Raw genomic sequence first — 24,556 nt, 5'->3', positions numbered from 1 at the left:
TATTGTCTATTGACTTTTGTCTTTGGAGTGTGGGAGGAAACCGGAGCATTAGGGACCAGAGCTATGATGGGAAGGCGATTTGCATTAGATCCATCAGCCTGAAACAACCTCGTTGACTGTGTGGATTTCCCCCGGGATGCTCTGGTTTGTACCCATATCCCAAAGGACAACAGGGTTGCTGGGGGATCTTGCCCCTTGTGTGTGGATGAGAAGTAGAATGTGTCAGGAGTGGATGGGAACGTGAGGAGAGGAAGATGGGTTGGGTGGAGGATGAGTGTGATTGCATTATCGTGGGCGGAATGGCCTATAGCCAACCAATGGCGGTGCTGGCTCAAAGGGCCGAATGGCCTACTCCTGCAACTATTGTCTATTGTCTATTGTCTATTGTGTATAGGATAGTGTTAGTGTGCGGGGATCGCTGGTCAGTGCGGACTCGGTGGGCCAAAGAGTCTGTTTCCGCGCTGTACTCCAGAACAGAACTGAGCTAAACCAGAATCTGCAGTTCCTTGTTTCTAAACTTTATTTTATTGACAGTTTGTCTACGTGAGCCTCCCCTTTTGCTGCTTGATTGGAATAGAACCATCCACTGGCTACTTGGAAGTACGGACACCAGCCACCTTAGGTCAACTACCAGCAGCGTTGAAGACATCTTAATGCAGGCACGTCCTCTCCTTAGGGAGGTCGACGTTTGTAAAGAAAGTCTTTTACACTTGGGTTCCATTCCAAAATGCCACAGACTCTTAAATTCCCACTCATTCTGCCCTTGAGAATTGTCAGCATCTTCAAACATAGATATTAAACCGACAATCTCACTTTTCTTATTTATTCACGGGATGTGGGCAGCCAGGCCAAGGCGAGCATTTGCTTTCTCCCCTTAATTGGTTCCGAAAATGTGCGGCACTCTGAACTCAGCAGCCCTTTGCAGAGGCTGGTTAAGGGTTAAACGCATTGGCAGGTCAGAGGCCATCCATAAGCCAGGCTGGTTATGGATGGCTGATTTTCCTTCCTGAACAATGTTACTGTGATTGGTGGTTTTTTACAATAATCCCACAGATTTGTGTTGCTATCTTTTTATTCCAATTGTATTGAATTGCTTTAATTTAATTTCCCAGCTGTTCCTCGCAGGATTCAAACTCATGTAGACTTCATCCAGACTTTGGGTGTGACTATTAACTTAACATCAGCACCACCAGTGCTTGAATGACTGGAGAAACATAATAAATGATACATTTGAGCACTTCAAACTCCAGTGTTCATTGTGCAGGAAGGAACTGCAGATGCTGGTTTACATTGAAGATACAAAATGCTGGAGTAACTCAGCGGGTCAGGCAGCATCTTTGGAGAAAAGGAATAGGTGACATTTTGGGTTCTGAGCCTTGTGCAGACTTCTTCTGAAGAAGGGTCTCGACCCGAAACGTCACCCATTCCTTCTCTCCAGAGATGCTGCCTGTCCCACTGAGTTACTCCAGCATCTTGCGTCTATCTTATGTTGAACTGTTATTAGCCATGCAATGCCTGCCTCCCCCCTTTCCCTCTTCTCCCCCCACTTCCCACTGAAGAAGTCTGAAGAAGGTTCTTATCCCGAAATGTAAACTTTTCAAGTTCTCCATGGATGCTGTCTGACCTGTTGATTTTAGTTACTCCAGCAATTTGTGCCCCTTTGTGCCTTGTGATCTTTAGTTCAGCCCCTCTGGATTATGAATCTGGTAACATCATTATTCTGCCACTGAACATCGGGGGGCATGGTGGCGCAGCAGTAGAGTTGCTGCCTTACAGCGCCAGAGACCCAGGTTCGATCCTGACTACGGGTGCTGTCTCCCTGTGACCACGTGGGTTTTCTCCGGGTGCTCCGGTTTCCTCCCACATTCCAAAGACATACAGGTTTGTAGGTAAATTGGCTTTGGTACAAATTGTAAAGTGTGTAGCATAATGGTAATGTACCAGTGATTGGTGATCGGTACTGACTCGATGGGCCGAAGAGCCTGATTCCACGCTGTATCTATAAACTAAACTAAACTAAACTAAAGCCCCTGTCCCACTGTACGAGATAATTCAAGAGTTCTCCCGAGTTTTCCCCTGATTCGAACTTGGAGAATGTCCGTAGCGGGTCCGTAGGAGTTCGTGGATGTCTCGTAGCGCCTCGCACGAGTAAAAAGTAACCATTTTTTTAATCACGAGTATTGTTTTACTCGTGGACATTTTTCACAGTGTTGAAAAAATATCTTCAGTTTACCGGATTTCCCGAGTACCTATCGTTACTCGTACGAGCCGCCACGAGACATCCACGAACTCTTACGACCCGCAACTGACATTTTCCTACGGAGCTCCGGACATTCTCCGAGTTCGAATCAGGGGAAAACTCGGGAGAACTCTTGAATTACCTCGTACAGTGGAACAGGCCCTTTACAGGTTGACAAAAACAAAAACATAGAAACATAGAAACATAGAAATTAGGTGCAGGAGTAGGCCATTCGGCCCTTCGAGCCTGCACCGCCATTTAATATGATCATGGCTGATCATCCAACTCAGTATCCCGTACCTGCCTTCTCTCCATACCCTCTGTTCCCCTTGGCCACAAGGGCCACATCTAACTCCCTCTTAAATATAGCCAATGAACTGGCCTCAACTACCCTCTGTGGCAGAGAGTTCCAGAGATTCACCACTCTCCGTGTGAAAAAAGGTCTCCTCATCTCGGTTCTAAAGGATTTCCCCCTTATCCTTAAGCTGTGACCCCTTGTCCTGGACTTCCCCAACATCGGGAACAATCTTCCTGCATCTAGCCTGTCCAACCCCTTAAGAATTTTGTAAGTTTCTATAGATCCCCTCTCAATCTCCTAAATTCTAGAGAGTATAAACCAAGTCTATCCAGTCTTTCTTCATAAGACAGTCCTGACATCCCAGGAATCAGTCTGGTGAACCTTCTCTGCACTCCCTCTATGGCAATAATGTCCTTCCTCAGATTTGGAGACCAAAACTGCACGCAATACTCCAGGTGTGGTCTCACCAAGACCCTATACAACTGCAGTAGAACCTCCCTGCTCCTATACTCAAATCCTCTTGCTATGAAAGCCAACATGCCATTCGCTTTCTTTACTGCCTGCTGCACCTGCATGCCTACCTTCAATGACTGGTGTACCATGACACCCAGGTCTCGCTGCATCTCCCCCTTTCCAAATCGGCCACCGTTTAGATAATAATCTGCTTTCCCGTTTTTGCCACCAAAATGGATAACCTCACATTTATCCACATTAAACTGCATCTGCCAAACATTTGCCCACTCACCCAGCCTATCCAAGTCACCTTGCAGTCTCCTAGCATCCTCCTCACACCTAACACTGCCCCCCAGCTTAGTGTCATCCGCAAACTTGGAGATATTGCCTTCAATTCCCTCATCCAGATCATTAATATATATTGTAAATAGCTGGGGTCCCAGTACTGAGCCTTGCGGTACCCCACTAGTAACTGCCTGCCATTGTGAAAAGGACCCGTTTACTCCTACTCTTTGCTTCCTGTTTGCCAGCCAGTTCTCTATCCACATCAATACTGAACCCCCAATGCCATGTGCTTTAAGTTTGTATACTAATCTCTTATGTGGGACCTTGTCGAAAGCCTTCTGGAAGTCCAGATACACCACATCCACTGGTTCTCCCCTATCCACGCTAGTTACATCCTCGAAAAATTCTATAAGATTCGTCAGACATGATTTACCTTTCGTAAATCCATGCTGACTTTGTCCAATGATTTCACCACTTTCCAAATGTGCTGCTATCCCATCTTTAATAACTGACTCTAGCAGTTTCCCCACTACCGATGTTAGGCTAACTGGTCTGTAATTCCCCGTTTTCTCTCTCCCTCCCTTCTTAAAAAGTGGGGTTACGTTTGCTACCCGCCAATCCTCAGGAACTACTCCAGAATCTAAAGAGTTTTGAAAGATTATTACTAATGCATCCACTATTTCTGGAGCTACTTCCTTAAGTACTCTGGGATGCAGCCTATCTGGCCCTGGGGATTTATCGGCCTTTAATCCATTCAATTTACCCAACACCACTTCCCGACTAACCTGGATTTCACTCCACTCCACCTCCTTTGACCCGCGGGCCCCTGCTATTTCCGGCAGATCATTTATGTCTTCCTTAGTGAAGACGGAATCAAAGTAGTTATTCAATTGGTCTGCCATATCCTGGTTCCCCATGATCAACTCACCTGTTTCTGACTGCAAGGGACCTACATTTGTTTTAACTAATCTCTTTCTTTTCACATATCTATAAAAACTTTTGCAGTCAGTTTTTATGTTCCCTGCCAGTTTTCTTTCATAATCCATTTTTCCTAGAGATGCTAGAGAAAATGCTAGAGAAACTCAGCGGGTGAGGCAGCATCTGTGGAGAGAATGAATAGGCGACATTTCGGGTCGAGACCCTTCATCAGTAAATTGGCTTTGGTAAAATTTGTAAATTTCCCCTAGTGTGTAGGATAGAGTTAGTGTACGGAGTGATCGCTGGTCAGTACGGACTTGGTGGGCCGAAGGGCCTGTTTCTGCGCTGTGTCTCTTCTGTTGAAATCGAACTTTCATGCTTCCGTAATTGGCTCCTTGTGCAGGAGCCCTGTTGTCCTTCCCAATGGCAGACACTTAGGGCACAGACCAGTGAAGAGCTCAGAACAACTTGCATGTATATAGCTTACACACTCATCCCAGCGCTGGTTACCTTTAAAGTACAATCACTGTTGCAGCGTTGGATTTGTCCACAGACGTGGCGGATATGTTGCCGAGATTAGAGATGACAGTTCTCCTGTCAGGCTGTCATGTAACTGATCAGATCTTTCACTCAGATCGTACAGCAGATGAAGAAGCCACCATGCATCCAATATGTGCAAAGTGAAGAATGCAGGAGCCTCAAATCTTTCTCCACTTGAAAGCATCTGTGCGTCTGATTCCCACCGACCACAAAGCACAAAAACAAAAACGTTCAGTTCCTGCTCAGGCACTAACAAAAGCAAATCATCTTCCCTTTGAAGTTCAATCTATCTCCAAGTGGCGTTCGTGTCTTTCTTCCACCCTACAAAGGCACACTAAGAGCACCGTTAGTTTAAATCACTTTCTTTCTAAAATATTCATCACTTTTTTGATCAATCTGAGGTTCGATATCAAAAGCCGACAACAAGGTTCTATCTTCTGCCACAGCAGCTGATGCCCATATCATGCTGATGAATCGCTGCTGCCCTTGAGGCGTGACTCTGGCTGTCCTCTTTAGCTCTTCACCAGCTGAAATAACAGACCGCACGCTGCAGATGAGGTACATGGGCGGCACGGTGGCACAGTGGTAGAGTTTCTGCCTTACAGCGCCAGGGACCCAGGTTCGATCCTGACCTCGGGTGCTGTCTGCACGGAGTTTGTCTGCACCTTGTTTTCTCTGCGTGCTCCAGTGTCCTCCCACACTCCAAACACATGCAAGTTTGTAGGTTAATTGGCAATTGTCCCTAGCCTGTGCAGGATAGTCCTAGTGTATGGGGGTGATGGCTGGTTGGCGCGGACTCAAAGGCCCTGTTTCTGTGCTGTATCTCTAAAGTCAAAGGACATGCCTCAGTTCAGTTTAGTTTAGAGATACAGCGTGGAAACAGGCCCTTTGGCCCATTGAGTCCGTGCCGACCAGTCATCACTCCCATACACTAGGACTATCCTGCACAGGCTAGGGACAATTGCCAATAAACGCTACCCAACACACACACTGGGGGAAATTGGACATTTATACCAAGCCAATTAATCCACAAACCATTATGTCTTTTGGAGTGTGGGAGGTAACCAAAGATCTCGGAGAAAACCCACGCAGGTCTCGGGGGGAACGTATTAATTCTGTACAGGCAGCACCCTAAGTCAGGATCAAACTCTGGTCTCCGGCACTGTAAGGCAGCAACTCTACCGCTGCGCCACTGCGCCTATTCGCATGCCTGGAGGGGTGGGGGAGTGGGGGGAGGAGGCAGTCCCAAACCAGACTTTCCACTGCCAATCCCTGAACTCACATGGAATCGCAGTACGTCGACACGCTCTCTCGGTGGAAGTTTTAATTTCATTTGCTGTTAATTGTCGACAAGGCTTGAAGTAAATGGTGACTGTCTTCATTGATCCTCAGAAATCAGATTAACCTCAGTGACACGCATGATTTGCACTATTAGGAAGATGATGCATGAATAACGTGTGCACTTGGTGCTGATGTTATATTGGACATTTACATTCAAATATGCATGGGCCACTTGTGCTCAGAGAGGGATCTAGCCAGGATGCAGTTTAGTGGATGCGTTTCAGCACAGAAACAGGCCCTTCGGCCCACCAAGTCCGCACCGACCAGCGATCCCCGCACACTAACACTATCCTACACACAGCAGGGACAGTTTGACGCTCATACCAAGCTAATTAACCCACAAGCCTGTACGTCTTTGGAGTTTGGGAGGAAACCGAAGGTCTCGGAGAAAACCCACGCAGGAGAACGTACAAACTCGGTACAGACAAGCACCCATAGTCAGGATCGGGTACAAAAGTGTTTAAGAAGGAACTGCAGATGCTGGAAAATCGAAAGTGCTGGAGAAACTCTATGGAGCGAAGGAAATAGGCAACGTTTCGGGAAGGGTCTCGGGCCGAAACATTGCCTATTTCCTTCACTCCATAGATGCTGCTGCACCCGCTGAGTTTCTCCAGCACTTTTGTCTACCTTCGGGTACAAAAGTACCTGTCCAAATATTTTGTAAACGTTGCAAAAATACCTGCCTCCTCCAGTAGCTCGTTCCATACACCGGCCACCCTTAGTATGAAAATGTTACATCTCAGGTTCCTATTAAATCTTTCCCCCCCTCACCCTAAACCTTTGTGTTCTGGTTCTCGATTCCCCTACTCTGGGCAGGAGATTCTATGTACCTACCCAATATATTCCTCTCGTGATTTTGTATATTCATCTCATGATTTTGTACCTGAAAGACCTTTGTGAGCCAGGTGGGCTTAAGGTGGCCATTGGTAATATATTTTTTAATTCTAGTTTATTTTAATAAAGAGTTTAATTTCCCCACCAGTGTCCGTTGTGAACTGGAACCATCGTAATGCACTTGGCAACCAATGAACTAGTTAGAAATGTAGTAGCTCTGTTCAATGAGGGAATATGTCAAGCTATTTGACCAAGCAGTCTCCCAGTCAGCAGTCTGTTAATGACTGGGTGATTCAACTGAGCGGAGCCAACTGATTCATCAGCCTGGCTGCCAGGGGTCATTCCAATACTCTTCTTCGGAGTGTTGGATGGGAACTTCTCCAAGAGATGAAGGGCTAGGTTTAACGCCTCCCACCACCACCCCCCCCCCCCTCGAAATGTGGTGCCGCTGATCATGAAGCTACTCCTTCTGTCTGTGGATTTCTCTGCCTCAGAGGGCGGTGGAGGCCGGTTCTCTGGATGCTCTCAAGAGAGAGCTAGATAGGGCTCTTAAAAATCGCAGGCAGGGGATAGTCAGGGGATATGGGGAGAAGGCAGGAACGGGGTACTGATTTGGGATGATCAGCCATGGTCACATTGAATGGTGGTGCTGGCTAGAAGGGCCGAATGGCCTACTCCTGCGCCTCTTGTCTATTGTCTATTGTCCTTGGCTCCACTAAGGGACATCAGCCCAGACCGTCACACTCAGGCTGAAGATGGACACAAAAAGCTGGAGTAACTCAGCGGGTCAGGCAGCATCTCTGGGGAGAAGCAATAGGGGACGTTCCGGGTCGAGACCCTTCTACGGACCCCGGGTGGGGTGGGAGATTGCAACCTTCATGTGGTCCGCCCTGTTTCGACCACTGCAATCAACCCGGCGTGCACAATCAAATACGGTCAAATGGAACAAGTTGTGCAACAACTTTAGGCTGGTGCACGCCGTACACAAGAACAAGAACAAGAAGAAGACCCCTCGATTGTAACTCCGTCGCAATAATTCACAAGTTCCAGCAGCAGAATTAGCTCATCAAGTCGACTCCGGCATTCAATCATGGCTGATCCATCTCTCCCTCCCAACCCCATTCTCCTGCCTTCTCCCCGTAGCCCCTGATGCTCTTATTAATCAAGTGTCAATCTTGAAACCTTAAAAAAATATATAGACTTGGCCTCCACAGCCACCTGTGGCAATGAATTCCACAGATTCACCACCCTCTGACTAAATAAATTCCTCTTCATCTCCTTTCTAAAGATACGTCCTTTGATTCTGGGGCTACGACCTCAGGTCCTAGACTCTCCCACTAGTGGAAATGTCCTCTTTGCATCCACTCTATCCAGGCCTTTCACTATTGGGTAAGTTTCAATGAGGCCCCCCCTGCCCCCACTGCTCTCATCCTTCTAAACTCTAATTCCAGGGACAACGGGGGCCCCAGAGTGACAGGCTGTGTCCGATATTCCCCCCCCCCTCCCAATTGGGGCGGTGAGAGAGGAAGCAACAAGATGATCGTGTTCTGAGCAGACGGAGCGAGGAATCGTCGAGCAAGTGTTGATAGAGCCACCTTTTCTTAATGAGAGCGCCGAGATTCTGCACACACTCACTCCCAAACTGCTAGCAGTCAGAATTTTTTTTTTCTCTCTCTCTCTCTCTCTCTCTCTCTTTATTCCAGACACAAATCTCCGGAGAGCTGGCATTTGGTCTGGTTTGATTTGTGTAACTGGGAATAGAGTGGCTGTGCTCACATTTTCAGATGAATTGCTAATTTCTATTAATTGATTCCAGCTTTTTCACTTCAATTCCCATCACTCCACCCCTCCTCACCACTCTTTAAACTCCACGCATTGATTTTGAGTTTCATCCTCCCCCCCCCCCCCCCCCCCCCCCCACAACCTGACTAATCCATCCTCAGATCGTCAGCTGCAGTTTTCTCTGTAAACCTCTCCGCCCAGCCCCACTCTCCCAGCTCTCCTTGTCGCCACGACTTGAATGTAAAGATTATTTCTTTGCTCTCCTGCTGTCTTTGTCCATCCAGAGAGCTGAGTGCACCCTCTGCTACCACACTGCAAATTCAGGGCCAGCAGCACTTTAGACTGTAGAGATCCAGCGCAGGAAACAGGCCCTTCGGCCCACCCAGTCTGCGCTGTCCAGCGATTGCCTCATTCACTAGCACTACCCTACGCACGAGAGACAGTTTACACTTTACAGACGCCAACTAACTGACAAACCTGCACGTTTACACGGTTAATTCTATATTTAAGAGGGAGCTAGATGTGGCCCTTGTGGCTAAAGGGATCAGGGGGTATGGAGAGAAGGAAGGTACAGGATACTGAGTTGGATGATCAGCCATGATCTATTGAATGGCGGTGAAGGCTCGAATGGCCGAATGGCCTCTACTCCTGCACCTATTTTCTATGTTTCTATGTTAATTCCCGGGATGGCGGGACTGTCATATGCTGAGAGAATTGAGCAGCTGGGCTTGTACACTCTGGAGTTAAGAAGGATGAGAGGAAATCTCATTGAAAATATAAGATTGTTAAGGGTTTGGACACGCTGGAGGCAGGAAACATGTTCCCGATGTTGGGGGGGTCCAGAACCAGTGGCCACAGTTTAAGATTAAGGAGTAAGCCATTTAGAACTGAGACAAGGAAACACTCTTTCTCACAGAGTGTGGTGAGTCTGTGGAATTCTCTGCCTCAGAGGGCGGTGGAGGCAGGTTCTCTGGATGCTTTCAAGAGAGAGCTAGATAGGGCTCTTAAAAATAGTGGAGTCAGAGGATATGGGGAGAAGGCAGGAACGGGGAACTGATTGGGGATGATCAGCCATGATCACATTGAATGGTGGTGCTGGCTCGAAGGGCCGAATGGCCTGCTCCTGCACCTATTGTCTATTGTCTTTGAAGTGTGGGAGGAAACCGGAGCACCCGGAGAAAACCCACGCGGTCACGGGGAGAATGTACAAGCTCCATGCAGACAGTGCCTGGAGTCGGGATTGAACCTGGGCCTCTGGCGCTGTGAGAGACCAAAACTGCTGCTCTGCCGTGGCGCCTTTTTTTTATCATGATTCTGCTCGAGTTTCCTCCCAACCATACTCATCTAAAAGGCTGGAGTAACAGAAGGTCAGGCAGCATCCCTGGAGGAAGAGGATGAGTGGCATTTCAGGTCGAAACCCTTCTTCAGAATTGGATTGTGTGCTGTGGATTTTCCCCATTTGAACACTGCAGGATGACCCTGAAGTTTCAGCCTTCTTCCTATCACTCCCCCTCTGACCTCTGTCTCTCTTCAGCCTCCTACATTGCTTCAATATAAGCCCGAGGAGCAACATATCCTCTCACTACTTGAGTATGTTCAAGCCCTCGAGAACCAGCTGAAGGTCAGATGGAACATTAATCAGGTCCACCTTGCTGTGAAGCCTTTAACCATGCCAGGGCATCCCACAGTACATGGGATTCATTGCCACAGAAGTCTGTGGAGGCCATCAATGGATATTTTTAAGGCAGAGATTGATAGATTCTTGATTAGTATTGGTGTCAGTGGTTATGGGGAGAAGGCAGGGGAATGGGATTAAGAGGGAAAGATAGATCAGCCATGATTGAATGGCAGAGAAGACGATGGGCCGAATGGCCTAATTCTGCCCCCACGTCTTATGGAACAGTTCATTTGAAACCCCTGCACAAAAGGCAGTGATTAATGATAGTGGTTCTACACCACCTTCTGTGTTGAGCAGGGCTTTCCCAACCCATGGTCCTTCCATGAGGAACGGAGTTTGTACGTTCTCCCTGCGCCCGCATGTGTGTTTTCTCCGGGTGCTCCGGTTTCCTCCCACGCTCCAAAAACGTAGGCTTGTGGGTTACTTGGCTGTGGTACAATTGTACATTGTCACGAGTGTGTAAGATGGTGTTGGTGTAGAGGACGATCGGTGCGGATTCATTGGGAGAGCTCAAGGTCAGATGGAGCCAAAATCGGGTCCGCCTGGCCATGAGTACACACACCTCGCCTGAGCAGTGATGAGACCTGGTGGGTGTCTATAGGGCATTCCGCCCACGATAATGCATTCACACTCATCCTCCACCCAACCCAACTTCCTCTCCTCACGTTCCCATCCACTCCTGACACATTCTACCTCTCACCCACACACAAGGGGCCAGATCTCCCACCAACCCTGTTGTCCTTTGGGATATGGGTACAAACCAGAGCATCCCGGGGGAAATCCACACAGTCAACGAGGTTGTTTCAGACTGATGGATCTAATGCAAATCGCCTTCCCATCATAGCTCTGGTCCCTAATCTGGTCTCCGGTTTCCTCCCACACTCCAAAGACAAAAGCCAATAGACAATAGGTGCAGGAGTAGGCCATTCGGCCCTTCGAGCCAGTACCGCCATTCGATGTGATCATGGCTGATCATCCCCAATCAATACCCCGTTCCTGCCTCCTCCCCACATCCCCTGACTCCGCTATTTTTAAGAGCCCTTTCTAGCTCTCTCTTGAAACAGCCCTGCTCCAAGAGTTTAATTTTATCTCCTCCAACTGAAGCAGCAGTTCTGAAGGCAAGCAGAACATTTAATTAAATGTGTGTCATGCGCAATTGGCCCCAACTCAAGGGCCATGCCAGTTTTAATTACAAACTTAAGTTTAAGAGGATTCCCTGCAGTTATCATAAAAAATATACGTCTTTTCGGTCATTCTGGACATCTGGAGAGAGAAAGAAAATTGCATCATATAAGTATCCATACAGGCACCATCTGTCCTCCTGTCTGGATAAAGAACTTAATCTGGACAGAATAATTTCCGCTCTTTCACCCAAACCAGGTTAGGAAATTTTGCTCCAGACATCTCTTCAAAGATCGAGCCAGAGGTTTTACATTTAGTTATCCCAAAATCCTTTTATGTGTAGTCATGGAGTCGTAGAGTGATACAGCGTTGAAACAGGCCCATCGGCCCAACTCGCCCACACCGGCCAACATGTCCCAGCTACACTAGTCCCACCTGCCCGCGTTTGGCCCACATCCCTCCAGACCTGTCCTTTCCATGTGCCTGAAGGCTTTGAGAAGTGAAAGCTTATCGCAGAATACTCAGATTTTCATTAGTTCATAAGTTCATAATCATAGGCGCAGAATTAGGCCATTCAGCCCATCGAATATATCTATCTCTGCCTTAAAAATATTCATTGACTTGGCCTCCACAACCAGCAGTGGCAATGAATTCCACAGAATCACTACCCTCTGACTAAAGAATTCCTCCTCATCTCCTTTCTGAAGGTACGTCCTTTTATTCTGAGGCTGAACCCTCTAGTCATGGACTCTCCTAAGCTCATGGTATAACTCAGGCTTTTTCAGATCAATGGTTATACCTCCTAGAGGCTAGAGGGTCTGGACATTCCCACTTGGTAATAGATCAGATAAACACACAGTCTCTTGCCCAGAGTGACCAGACAACATGCTTAAGGTGAGGGAGGTGGGGGGGGGGGGGGAAAGATTCATTCGGAACCTGAGGGCAACTTTTTTTACACAAAGGGTGGTAGGTGTATGGAACGAGCTGCTGGAGGAGGTAGTTGAGGCAGGTACTATCGCAACGGTTAAGTGACATTTGGGCAGGTACAGAGATAGAAACATAGAAACATAGAAAATAGGTGCAGGAGGAGGCCATTCGGCCCTTCGAGCCTGCACAGCCATTCCATATGATCTTGGCTGATCATCCAACTCAGTATCCTGTACCTGCCTTTTCTCCATACCCCCTGATCCCTTTAGCCACAAGGGCCACATCTAACTCCCTCTTAAATATAGCCAATTAACTGGCCTCAAATACCTTCTGTTGCAGAGAATTCCAGAAATTCACCACTCTCTGTGTGAAAAATGTTTTTCTCATCTCGGTCCTAAAAGACTTCCCCCTTATCCTTAAACTGTGACCCCTTGTTCTGGACTTTCCCAACATCGGGAACAATCTTCCTGCATCTAGCCTGGCCAACCCCTTAAGAATTTTGTAGGTTTCTATAAGATCCCCCTCAATCTTCTAATAGGACACCCACTTAGATCCCGGGGGCCCCCCTTTGATCTTGGTGACCTTCCACTGGATCCCCCCTTCCCCTCTGCTGCCTCCTGCAGTTGCCCCACTTGGTTCTCTGCAGCAGCACAAGCAACAACATACAGGCACCACTAATCTATAAAGGAACTACTGACACACAACATGGGAGAGCTGGAGACTCTGATGTACCTTGACATCCTGATGGCCTTGACATCCTGATGTACGATTTGGGAAGTTTAACAGGGCAGAGTAGAAGGGGGTCACCAGCGTAGCATCAAGCCATGTAGCATTGATATTTACAGCCAAGAGAAAGAGAATAATGAAGAAGAAATAAGCTAAGACACTGAAATCAATTTCACATGAAAGTGAGATTACGGTGAAATTAGTTTGAAAATTGATGGTGGTTGATCGAAGAAGAGAGAATATTGAGCAACAAATCTGTTTCACATCTCCATTATACATGAGGCCGAATTCTCAATCCAACCATCTCTTGCCTTCAACACAAAAGACTTTTGAGAGAAGGGGCTCGGATGAGCATTCATAGCCATTGTGTTTCGTTGCCATGGCTACTGGCATCACATTCTTGAGATGGAGAGCCGTTCTTTGTTGTTAATTAATTTGAACTTACAGTCGATCCTTTTGTGCATTTTCAAAGCTGACTGTGGCCAAGAATGTAGAGTAACACACATTGGAATGGTTTGCAGAGCTGGACCACATGCTTTAACATTCTAATTTTAGTCTTAAATAAGGAGTCTCGAAACCTCAGCGCGGGATTCATAGAGTCATTGTCATAGAGTTATACAGGTTGGAAACAGGCACTTCGGCCCAACTATCTCACACTGGCCAACATGTTCCAGCTACATTAGTCCCACCTGCATGCATTTGGCCCATATCCCTCCAAACCTGTTACAGGAGACAATAATGGATGGGATTTTATATTTATATAGCGCCTTTCTAGATACTCAAGGTGCTTTACCTCGCATTATTCATTCACTTCTCAGTCACACTCGGTGGTGGTGAGCTAGTTCTGTAGCCACAGCTGTCCTGGGGCAGACTGACGGAAGCGTGGCTGCTAATCTGCGCCTACGGCCCCTCCGACCACCACCAATCACTCACACACATTCACACACATTCACGCAGGCAAAGGTTGGTGAAGTCTTGCCCAAGGACACAACGACAGTATGCACTCCAAGCGGGATTTGAACCGGCTACCTTCTGGTCGCCAGCCGAACACTTAGCCCATTGCGCCATCTGTCGCCCCAACAATGGATGGAGTGAGTGTAATACTTCATAACATCAAACCTACCCTTTAAAAAACGTTTGAAATGAGAGTAAAACACAAAATGCTGGAGGAACTAGTTAGATTAGGGGTTATGGGGAGAAAGCAGGAGAATGGAATGGAGAGGGAGAGATAGATCAGCCAAGATATTTCTCTCTCTCAGCCAAGATTGAATTACGGGGCAGACTTGATGGGCAGAATGGCCTAATTCTGTTCCGAGAACATGTGTGAACATGAACATATTCATATATGTTTATATGAACATATAAACTCAGCAGGTCAAGCAACGTCTGTGGAGGGAATGGACAGACAACGTATTGGGTCGGGACCATTCTTCATATCTACCTCCACAGATGCTGCCTGGCCCGCTGAGTTCTTCCAGCACTTTGTATTTTGCACAAGGATCTAACCTCTGCAGTTCCTTGTATCTGCATTTTAAAATTGAGTCATTGTGATATATTGTGTGGGAAGGAACTGCAGATACTGGTTTACACCGAAGATAGACACGAAAAGCTGGAGTAACTCAGCATCGGACAGCATCTCTGCAGAAAAGGAATATATGGTGTTTTGGGGTCAAGACCTTTCTTCAGGTCTGAAGAAAGGTCTTGGCCCAAAACGTCATCCATTACCTTTCTCCAGAGATGCTGTCTGACCCGCTGAGTTACTCTGAGTTACGCTGAGCTTTTTGTATCTGTCATTGTGATATAGTTTGGAAGGTTCTTCACCTACTAACTCTACACTGACTATAAAGCACTTTGCACCAGACCAATTTTTTTCATTTGCTTGGCATCTTTTCAATCTCCTCCTGATTCTATCGCTGATCTGCATATTAGGGGCAATTTACTGCACTTATTAACCCACCACCCCAAATGTTTATTAAAAAAACATGTATAAGTGTGATATCTCCCATGGGATACATCCCTGGAGGTCCCCAACCACTGCCTCCACACTCAGTTCAAGTGTGTACCGGAATAAAGTGTAAAGATTTTGCTGCCCGCTAACTAGTCAGGAGAAAGACAATACATGATTACTATTGTTCCATTTACAGTGTATAGATACATAAGATTATTACATCAAGCGATAGCAGAATTTGGCCATTCGGCCCATCTACTCCGCCGTTCAATCATGACTGATCTATCTCTCCCTCCGAATCCCGTTCCCCTGCCTTCATAACCTCTGATACCTGTACTAATCAAGAAATCAAAGACATGACAGGGGAATGATGTTTAGTGCAAGGTAAAGCCAGCAAAATCCAATCAAGTGATAGTCCTAGTGTCTACCCAAGATGTATCTATGGTAGTTCATCACTGCTCTACTATCTATCTATCTCTATCTATCTATCCCCCCCCCCCCCCCCTTTGTCTCCATACTTCACTGTAGATGGTAGTTCCACTGCTCTCTGGTTGCTCACTCCCCCCCCCTCCATACTTCACTGGCCTTCTCCCTCTCACTCTGCCTAACTACTTACACCAAGTAGAACAGTCAATAGTCAATAGTCAGATTTATTCGTCACATACACAATGAGGTGCAGTGAAATGAATTTGCCAGCAGCGGTACAATAAAAAAGAACGCCCAGTACACAATAAAAATGTAACACAAACATCCGCCACAGCATTCATCACTGTGGCGGAAGGCACAAAGTACAGTCAGTCCTCATACATTTTTCCCCGTGGTCGGGACCACAAACCTCCGCAGTCGCCGTTGCGGGCGGCCAGATGTACAGGCCCTCTTGTCTGGAAGGTAAGTCGCGAATTGGTGCTTCCCTACCAGAGACCACGGCTTCAAGATGATGTAGACCGCAGGCCGGCAGTCAAAGATCTAAGAAAGTCGTTAGACTCATAATTAACCAATTGAAAAAGTTTTGACTTTGTCAGGCAAATATTTCTACTTCCGGGTTTCAGTTTTCGTTTATTGAGATACAGAAACGTTCAAAATAAAATTGCACTTTTGTTAATATGCCTGCATACATTTATCGCAAGGTTTTCTCACAGCGGTATCCTGGAATCCTGATTAATCTCAGAAGGTTGATAACTCTTCCCCTGCACCTCATTGCTGTCCGTGGGCATAGAATGCCCATTAACTTTCCTTGCCTAATAGTCGTGGTAGTTCAAAATACATTAACTTAGTGAAGTGTTTTGAGAAATCTTGAAGATGTGATGAGATGCGATAAGACTCTAAATGTTTCATATTCCTGTCCAATGTGTTGTGATGGTCCCCAGATTTCTTCCAATATCACTACACTGACTATATTTCAAGAGTAGTTAATTGTCCGTGAAGTGCTTTGAGGTGTCCTGAGACCATGCTACGCTGTATCAGAATGGGAGTCTTCTTTCTTTCAGAGACGGAGAGAACTGTAGAACAACAATATTCAGTTGGACACAAGCTGACAGAGGCAGTGAGAGAGAGAGAAAGAGAGAGGGGGGGAGAGGGAGAGAGACGAGGAAGAAATATAAAGACAGAGAGAGACAAAGAAGGGGGATAGAGATAGATAGATAGATAGATAGATAGATAGATAGATAGATAGATAGATAGATAGATAGATAGATAGATAGATAGATAGATAGATAGATAGATAGATAGATAGATAGACCAAATGAGAGATAAAGAGAGGGGAGAGGGAGAAAGAGAGAGGGGGAGAGAGGGGTAGGGACAGAAGAGAGGGTGAAAGAGAGGTACAGAGAGAGAGAGACAGAGATGGAAGTGAGATGGTGGGGAAGAGAGAGAGAGAAGGGGAACAGAGATACTGAGAGAGGAGAGAGGGCGAGAAACGAGAAGGAGAGAGGGGTTGAGAGAAATAGAGACAGAGAGAGAAAGAGGTGGTTTATTGTGTGACAAATATTGACGATAGACTGACACTGGACCAATAGTTGTGGAGAGTGGCGTCTCTTTGTGTGCTGATCCAAGAGGAGGATCTACTATCAACAAATACAATAGCTTTACTCTTTTAAACCACTTTTCAACCTGTAAATTAGCACTACTTCTCGCTGTTCTAATAATGTTCTCTTTAATATTCTTGCAGAATCATTGCGCTAAAATGCTGAGAGCAATATTCTGCACTCCGTATCTTTTCCTAATGCTTTACTTATTATACCTGAATTAATTTGATTACATTTGTTTATAGTATTATCTGAGTTGATTGTTTAGCATGCAAAGCTTTGCACTGTACCTCAGTACACATGACATTAATAAACCTATACCTAAAGGGTTGTGATATTTTATATGACTTAACTATTTTTCAATCAAGGACATTCTAATTATTTACCCTGGTGGCATTAAAAACTCAATTTTCCCCCCCACTCAGAAATTCCCCCCCCCCCCCCTGATGGACATCCCCCCCCCCCCCCCCAAAGACCCCCATCCTGCGTTTGGAGTCATCCCTTAGAAATTCCAAACTCCCTCAGCTCTACAAAGTGTAGAGAAAAAGAGTGAGGTGGCCTGGTGGCGCAGTCCTAGAGTTACTGCCTTACAGCGCTTGCAGCGCCAGAGACCCTGGTTCGATCCCGACTACGGGCGCTGTCTGTACGGAGTTCGTACGTTCTCCCCGTGATCGCGTGGGTTTTCTCCGAGATCTTCGGTTTCCTCCCACACTCCAAAGACGTACAGGTTTGTGGGTTAATTGGCTTGGTATAAGTATCAAAATGTCCCCAGTGTGTGTAGGATAGTGTTAATGTGCGGGGATCGCTGGTTGGTGCGGACTCAGTGAGCCAAAGGGCCGGTTTCCGCGCTGTATCTCTAAAATATTGTCCAAATCCTTGACTGTGGCCCCTTCACATTGACTTTGTATGCAGCATGTCACCGACTCACCAGCAGCCTTACGGGAAGGTCTAGTCACAAGCTCAATAACAACTCCAAGGTCAGCCACACTCATTGGCCTGACCTGCACACGGCTTATGATGGCTGAAGAAGGGTTTTGGCCTGAAACGTTGCCTATTTCCTTCGCTCCATAGATGCTGCTGCACCCGCTGAGTTTCTCCAGCATTTTTATCTACCATGGGTTATGATTGGTGAGAATGTAGGTAAAAGGGGCTTCAGGAATAAATGTGACACATGGTGTCTGGCTCAGCTAAGTGTCGTTTGTTCTTTGCTTTCTGTCGTTGGGTTTGGTGGATCCAACATGACCAGTTGCTCTCCTGGTGATCTGTCAGTAGTTTCAACAGGTTAAACATCATTCAATACATGGTTCAACGATTCAATAGTTTCCTTATTGTCACGTGTACCAGCCTCAGTGAAATACATTGTTTTGCATACAGCTCAGCAAGACTATCTTCGTACATAATCACAATCCCCTGGTTAGTACAGGATGTACAGAGCAGCCCACTGAGTCCGTATGCAAGAGGGTGTCAACTGCAGCTGTAGCCATCGCCTTCCATTCGGTCGTCCCGTGAATCACAGTCCCTCTCCTCGCCCGGCCCACTTTGCTCCTTCTGGAGCTTGGGTTTGGTTGAAGGTCAGTATTACCTCCTCACTACAATTGTGGACCTAGCCCAGACCATCGCACAATCCAACCTCCCTTCCATTGACTCCATTTATACCTCACGCTGCCCTGGCAAGGCCAGCAGCATAATCAAGGACCAGTCGCATCATGGCCAATCCCTCTTCTCCCCTCTCCCATCAGGCAAAAGGTATGGGTAGTGTGAAAACGCACACCTCCAGATTCAGGGGCAGTTTCTTCCCAGGCAGTTGAATCATCCTACCCCAACCAGAGAGCAGTGTTGAACTACTATCTACCTCTTTGGTGATCCTGGGACAATCTCTAATCGGACTTTCTGGACTTTATCTTGCACTAAACGTTATTCCCTTCATCATGTACTTGTACACTGTGGACGGCTCGATTGTAATCATGTATAGTCTTTCCGCTGACTGGATAGCACGCAACAAAAGCTTTTCACTGTACCACAGTACGCGTGACAATAAACTAAACTAAACTGAACTAAATTACATTCCAATGTGGAAGAAATTTGTCCAGTCTCAGCTGGCTGATAGCGAGGTTGTACAAACTCAGCTTAAAAATGTCACAACTCAGCATCAAGCAACCAAAATCACTCAGCGAGGACAAGGATATGAAGCGGAAAACAATGTACATCAATTTGAAGAGTTAAAGACAGGGCCACAATGATGGGGCAGTGCAGAAGGAGTTTTGCCTTCGCTAGTTTGATGGACAGTGTACAGGGCACTTTATTCTGTAACATCTGCTCTGCCTACCATGGCAATTTTCGAGGGAACTGTGCAGCAGAAACTGCACGAGATCAGTTTAGATTAGCTTCGAGATGCAGCACGGAAACAAACCCCTCGAGCCCGCACCAACCAACAATCCCCACGCTCGCACACTAGGGACAATTTACAATGTTACCGAAGCCAATTAACCTGCAAACCTGTACGTCTTTGGAGTGTGGGAGGAAACCGGAGCTCCCGGAAGAAAACCCACACAGGTCACGGGTAGAGCGTACAAACTCCGTACAGACAGCACCCGTGGTCAGGATGGAACCCGGGTCCCTGCCGCTGTGAGGCAGCAACTCTACCGCTGCGCCACCATGCTGCCCTGAAGTAACAGAATAAATCTGATACGAAAAGCTGGAATCACAAAAAGAGGCCATTCGCCCATTATGTCTGGAGTAGAGCGTACAAACTCTGTACAGACAGCACCCGTGGTCAGGATGGAACCCGGGTCTCTGGCGCTGTAAGGCAGCAACTCTACCGCTGCGCCACCGTGCTGCCCTCTATGCTTTGCGTTTAATCTCAGGTTTCCCGAACATGTCAATGCTGGTAGGCCAATGTAGAGGGAAGATAAGCACAAACAGCTGGAGTAACTCAGCGGGACAGGCAGCATCTCTGGTGAGAAGGAATGGGTGACGTTTCGTGTCTGTTTCGTTTATCATCGTTACATTATCTTCCATTCATTGTTCTTTATCTCTCAATATCAGCGTGTACATCTCTCGTTTCCCTTATCCCTAACCAGTCTGAAGAAGGGTCTCGACCCGAAATGTCACCCATTCCTTCTCTCCAGAGATGCTGCCTGTCCAGCTGAGTTACTCCAGCTTTTTGTGTCTATCTACGATATTCCAACACTTGGTTATTTTCAACATAACTTGATCTGGTATTTTGTTGGTTCACATGCTTGATCAATGGTGTTTTATCATGAATGTTTTATTATTATTAATGTTTAGTGTTTTCTGAGCCATTCGTTACTGTCACTGTATGTCATGTTGTTACTTGTGAGCGGAGCACCAAGGCAAATTCCTTGTATGTGAATACTTGGCCACTAAACTCACTTAAACTTATACCTTATACTTATAATTCATCCGGCAACTGCATTCTTCACTTTTCTGCAGCGTAGAAAATAAATAAGTGAGTGCTTATAAAAACAGAATGATTGCTTCTTGGTTCTTTGTTGGCCTGCACAAGATTTCTTTGTATATGTAATTAGTTCGCTAATGGTTATGCAAAAACCATTCTGCAGATCTAATTAAAAATCATTGCTGGCTTTTGCAGGCATCCACCATTGTGTGAAGCTAGTAAAGCTATTTCCCTTTCTCTGATACTTCACACTGTTTTGCCCATACACATTTTATTTTTGACAACTGCCTCATTAAACATGTAACTAAACAGAAATGTTTCAGTTTTGCTGTGAGCGAAAGGGCTAAAGAGATTTGCATCATATTACTTTATGACAGCAAACTTGCTGCCTAATCGGGAATCTTTTCCCAACTCCTTTCCACTATTCCATTCCATTATGGACCTCTCTCTTAGATTGCTGGTGTTGGGAGGTCAGTGCTTGTTTGTTCTCCAAGTCCAGTGACCACGTCCTACATTCTTCCTCCTTCAGTTGGCAGGGGCATGGTGGACCAAATATCTTCCTAATAATCATCAGGAAATATGTTTAAGAAGGAACTACAGATGCTGGAAAATCGAAGGTACACAAAAATGCTGGAGAAACTCAGCGGGTGCAGCAGCATCTATGAACTTAGGGTTCCTGGGAGTCAACATCTCCGATGACCTCTCTTGGACCCACAATACCTCTACTCTGATCAAGAAGGCTCATCAGCGTCTCTTCTTCCTGAGGAAACTGAAGAAGGTCCATCTGTCTCCTCAGATCCTGGTGAACTTCTACCGCTGCACCATCGAGAGCATGCTTACCAACTGCATCACAGTATGGTATGGCAACTGCTCTGTCTCTGACCAGAAGGCATTGCAGAGGGTGGTGAAAATTGCCCAACGCATCACCGGTTCCTCGCTCCCCTCCATTGAGTCTGTCCAAAGCAAGCGCTGTCTGCGGAGGGCGCTCAGCATCGCCAAGGACTGCTCTCACCCCAACCATGGACTGTTTACCCTCCTACCATCCGGGAGGCGCTACAGGTCTCCCGTTGCCGAACCAGCAGGTCGAGGAACAGCTTCTTTCCGGCGGCTGTCACTCTAAACTAAACCCACCCCCCCCCCCCCCCCCCCCCCCCCCCCCCCCCCCCCCCCCCGACACTTATTATTTATTTTTTTTTAATTCAAATCGTTCGCTATGTCGCTCTTCAAGGGAGATGCTAAATGCATTTTCGTTGTCTCTGTACTGTACACTGACAATGATAATTAAAATTGAATCTGAATCTGAATCTGAATCTATGGAGCGAAGGAAATAGGTAACGTTTCGGGCCGAAACCCTTCAGGAAATATCAGGAAATATGTGTTTGGAAAGGTGCTGAGAGACCGTGTTGTTTAACCACATTTTTCTTCGTCTGAGGTGGCTGTGTTACAAGCGGTGCTTTGTGCAGCCACTTACAAGGATCCTTTATCTAAAATGCTTTGTGATTTCATTCCACAAACAGAGATGCATATCTAACAATCTTCGCATCACCTCTACAGAAATGGCACCAACCGGTGAATACTGATCATAATTCATCAGAAACATGCTTATAAATAGTGGGGATTAATAGGACAAACCCGCGTTATAAAAAGCAATCCCGTGGTTTTACGTAAACGCAAGCTGCAAGCATTAACTTATTGTGATGTTGCTGATTGTAACGCTGCACTGCTCTCGTCTCTGAGACCAAAGGACCTTGTCCTTGTGGGTGCTGGAGGTTGTAGCATAGGGAGGTGCTGCCACGGCTGACATCACATTGTCCCATCGGGAGAGCGCCTGTTATTTCCTGTGTGCGATGTATGTAGATTTTAGAAACAACGCTACCCTGCATCGCTGTGATTTTTTGGCCATCTTACTCACAGTCCTCTTCCGCTGAGGCAGCCTCGAGGATTTTTCCCATCGATTAAAAATAAAAAAGCTATGAATGTTTAAAAAACCTTGAGATCAGCTGATTGGTCCTCTCGCCTGTCAATCACTGCAATTTAGGTAATGCCACTTCCGGGGGGGAGGGGGGGCAGGACTATAAAACCCCGGATGCCTGGTCGTGAGTCAGTCACTCTGCAAGATCGTGAGGGAAAGGCCACAACTTTCATTCTAAGCTGTGAATCAACTGAACAGTGAGTCTGCAATGCACTTGCAATAAATGATTTGTTTGCCCTTAATGACAATGCCGTGAGTTGTTTGGCCTGCTGCCCTGCCTGTGCTTGAAACTGCAATGCTTTATTATGTCTGACTGTGTTTGGAAGGAATAAATGCTTAATTAGGTCCGACTGTATTTAGTTCAAAGGTCCTGCTCATTGTGTGACTTCCGCTTAGTGGACAGGTCGCACTGATTGCATAATTTCCGGTGAGTGCAGAGTTCACGCTGATTGTGGAAGTGCTGCTGACTGCGGAAGACCCACAGTGGAGAGGCCGCACTCAGCCGTGTGAGTAGATTCAAGAAAGTTTACTGTCATATATGTGGTGTGTGAGTCAGTGTGTGTGTATGTGAGTGCGAGTGTGTGTGTGAGTGTGAGTGTGTGAGTGTATGTGTGAGTGTATGTGTGTGTGTGTGAGTGTATGCGTGAGTGTATGCGTGTGTGTGAGACTGTAGTGTGTGTGTGAGTGTATGTGTGTGTGAGTGTATGTGTGTGTGTGAGTTTATGTATGTGTGTGTGTGTGTGTATGTGAGAGTATGTGTGTGAGTGTTTGTGTGTGTGAGTGTGTGAGTTGGTATGTGAGTGTGTGAGTGAGTGTGTGTCCGTCTGCATGTGTGTGTGTGTGTGTGTGTATTGGAATTGGTGGAGAGATGGAATATTGCGTTGGGGGACCAGCCCTCCCGTGTGAAGCTGGGACCCAACGGGTCCCACTTAGTCTAGTACATATATATATACACAGATATATATCTGAGCGGTAAATGGCTGCAATTATCCCCCATCATTCTGGGGATTACTGAGACGTGCGTTATGCCAACATCAGTGCAGGATTTTCATTACCAATCAAACGGCAAAATGACCAACTTAACAAAGAAAAGACCCGCATGAAAATAATGGAAAGCAAATCTTTGTTTTACAAAAAACCCTATCTCATCTGCAGCAGGAATTATTGAAATATGAACAGTGTGACCCATGCCAGGGTCTGTAATTGAAATTAGCCATCACGATCCCCGAGCCCAACAGGATTCAATATGTTGCATGCTGTAAGCATTAACCATTCAGGGCAATTTCATGCTTAGGTGAAAGAGTGAAGTGATGTGTCTGGATCAGCAATTCAGGATAATGGGATTGAAAGGGTGGCATGAAGATTCTGTGCATGGACCAGTGCATGAACTTGACTGTATTACAACATGCCTACAGTCTGCTCCTGAATTAGAATCAGTAGGTGATAAGCAGAGTGTTGGAACTTGAACATTCTGGCAGTGTATTTGTGTTCCATTTCCTTTACTCCAGAGATGCTGTCTGACCCGCTAATTTAATCCAGCTTTTCGTGTCTACCTTCAGTTTAAACCAGGGTCTATGGATCCTTCCTACACATAAGATGCTTGCTGACGTCTTTTCTGCCCGTGGGAAGAAGGCATCATTGAGGGGTGAGAACTCCTGGTGCTTACTCTTAACTGTGCTGGAAAACCCAGGGTTGGTCGGGAATGAGTTGAAGGCAGGATCAGTGTCAAACTCCAAGCCAATAACCGCTTCCCACCGACTCTTCAGAAATTCCCTAACGAGCAACCAATGCGCTGAAAACCTTCTTAGGCTCCCCTTCGGTCACGGCTGACCATGGGTGTCTCCAGGGTGCTATTCCCTATATGGAGGACGCCTGTGCGTGACTTTGTTTAATGTGGGGAGACTGGTGCACAGACAGCCACCACACAGTCCTTGACAGATCTGGGTCAGGATCCAGTGGCATGGAGTCCAAGACGACCGGAGACCCTTTTCTGCCGCAGCCTTCATCCGCCTTCCCAGCCGTTGTGACGCTCCACTAAAGTCGGCCATCGT

Source organism: Leucoraja erinacea, chromosome 35, assembly GCF_028641065.1.
Source record: "Leucoraja erinacea ecotype New England chromosome 35, Leri_hhj_1, whole genome shotgun sequence".
NCBI classification, from domain to species: Eukaryota; Metazoa; Chordata; class Chondrichthyes; order Rajiformes; family Rajidae; genus Leucoraja; species Leucoraja erinaceus.
This window is presented reverse-complemented; position numbering follows the sequence as displayed.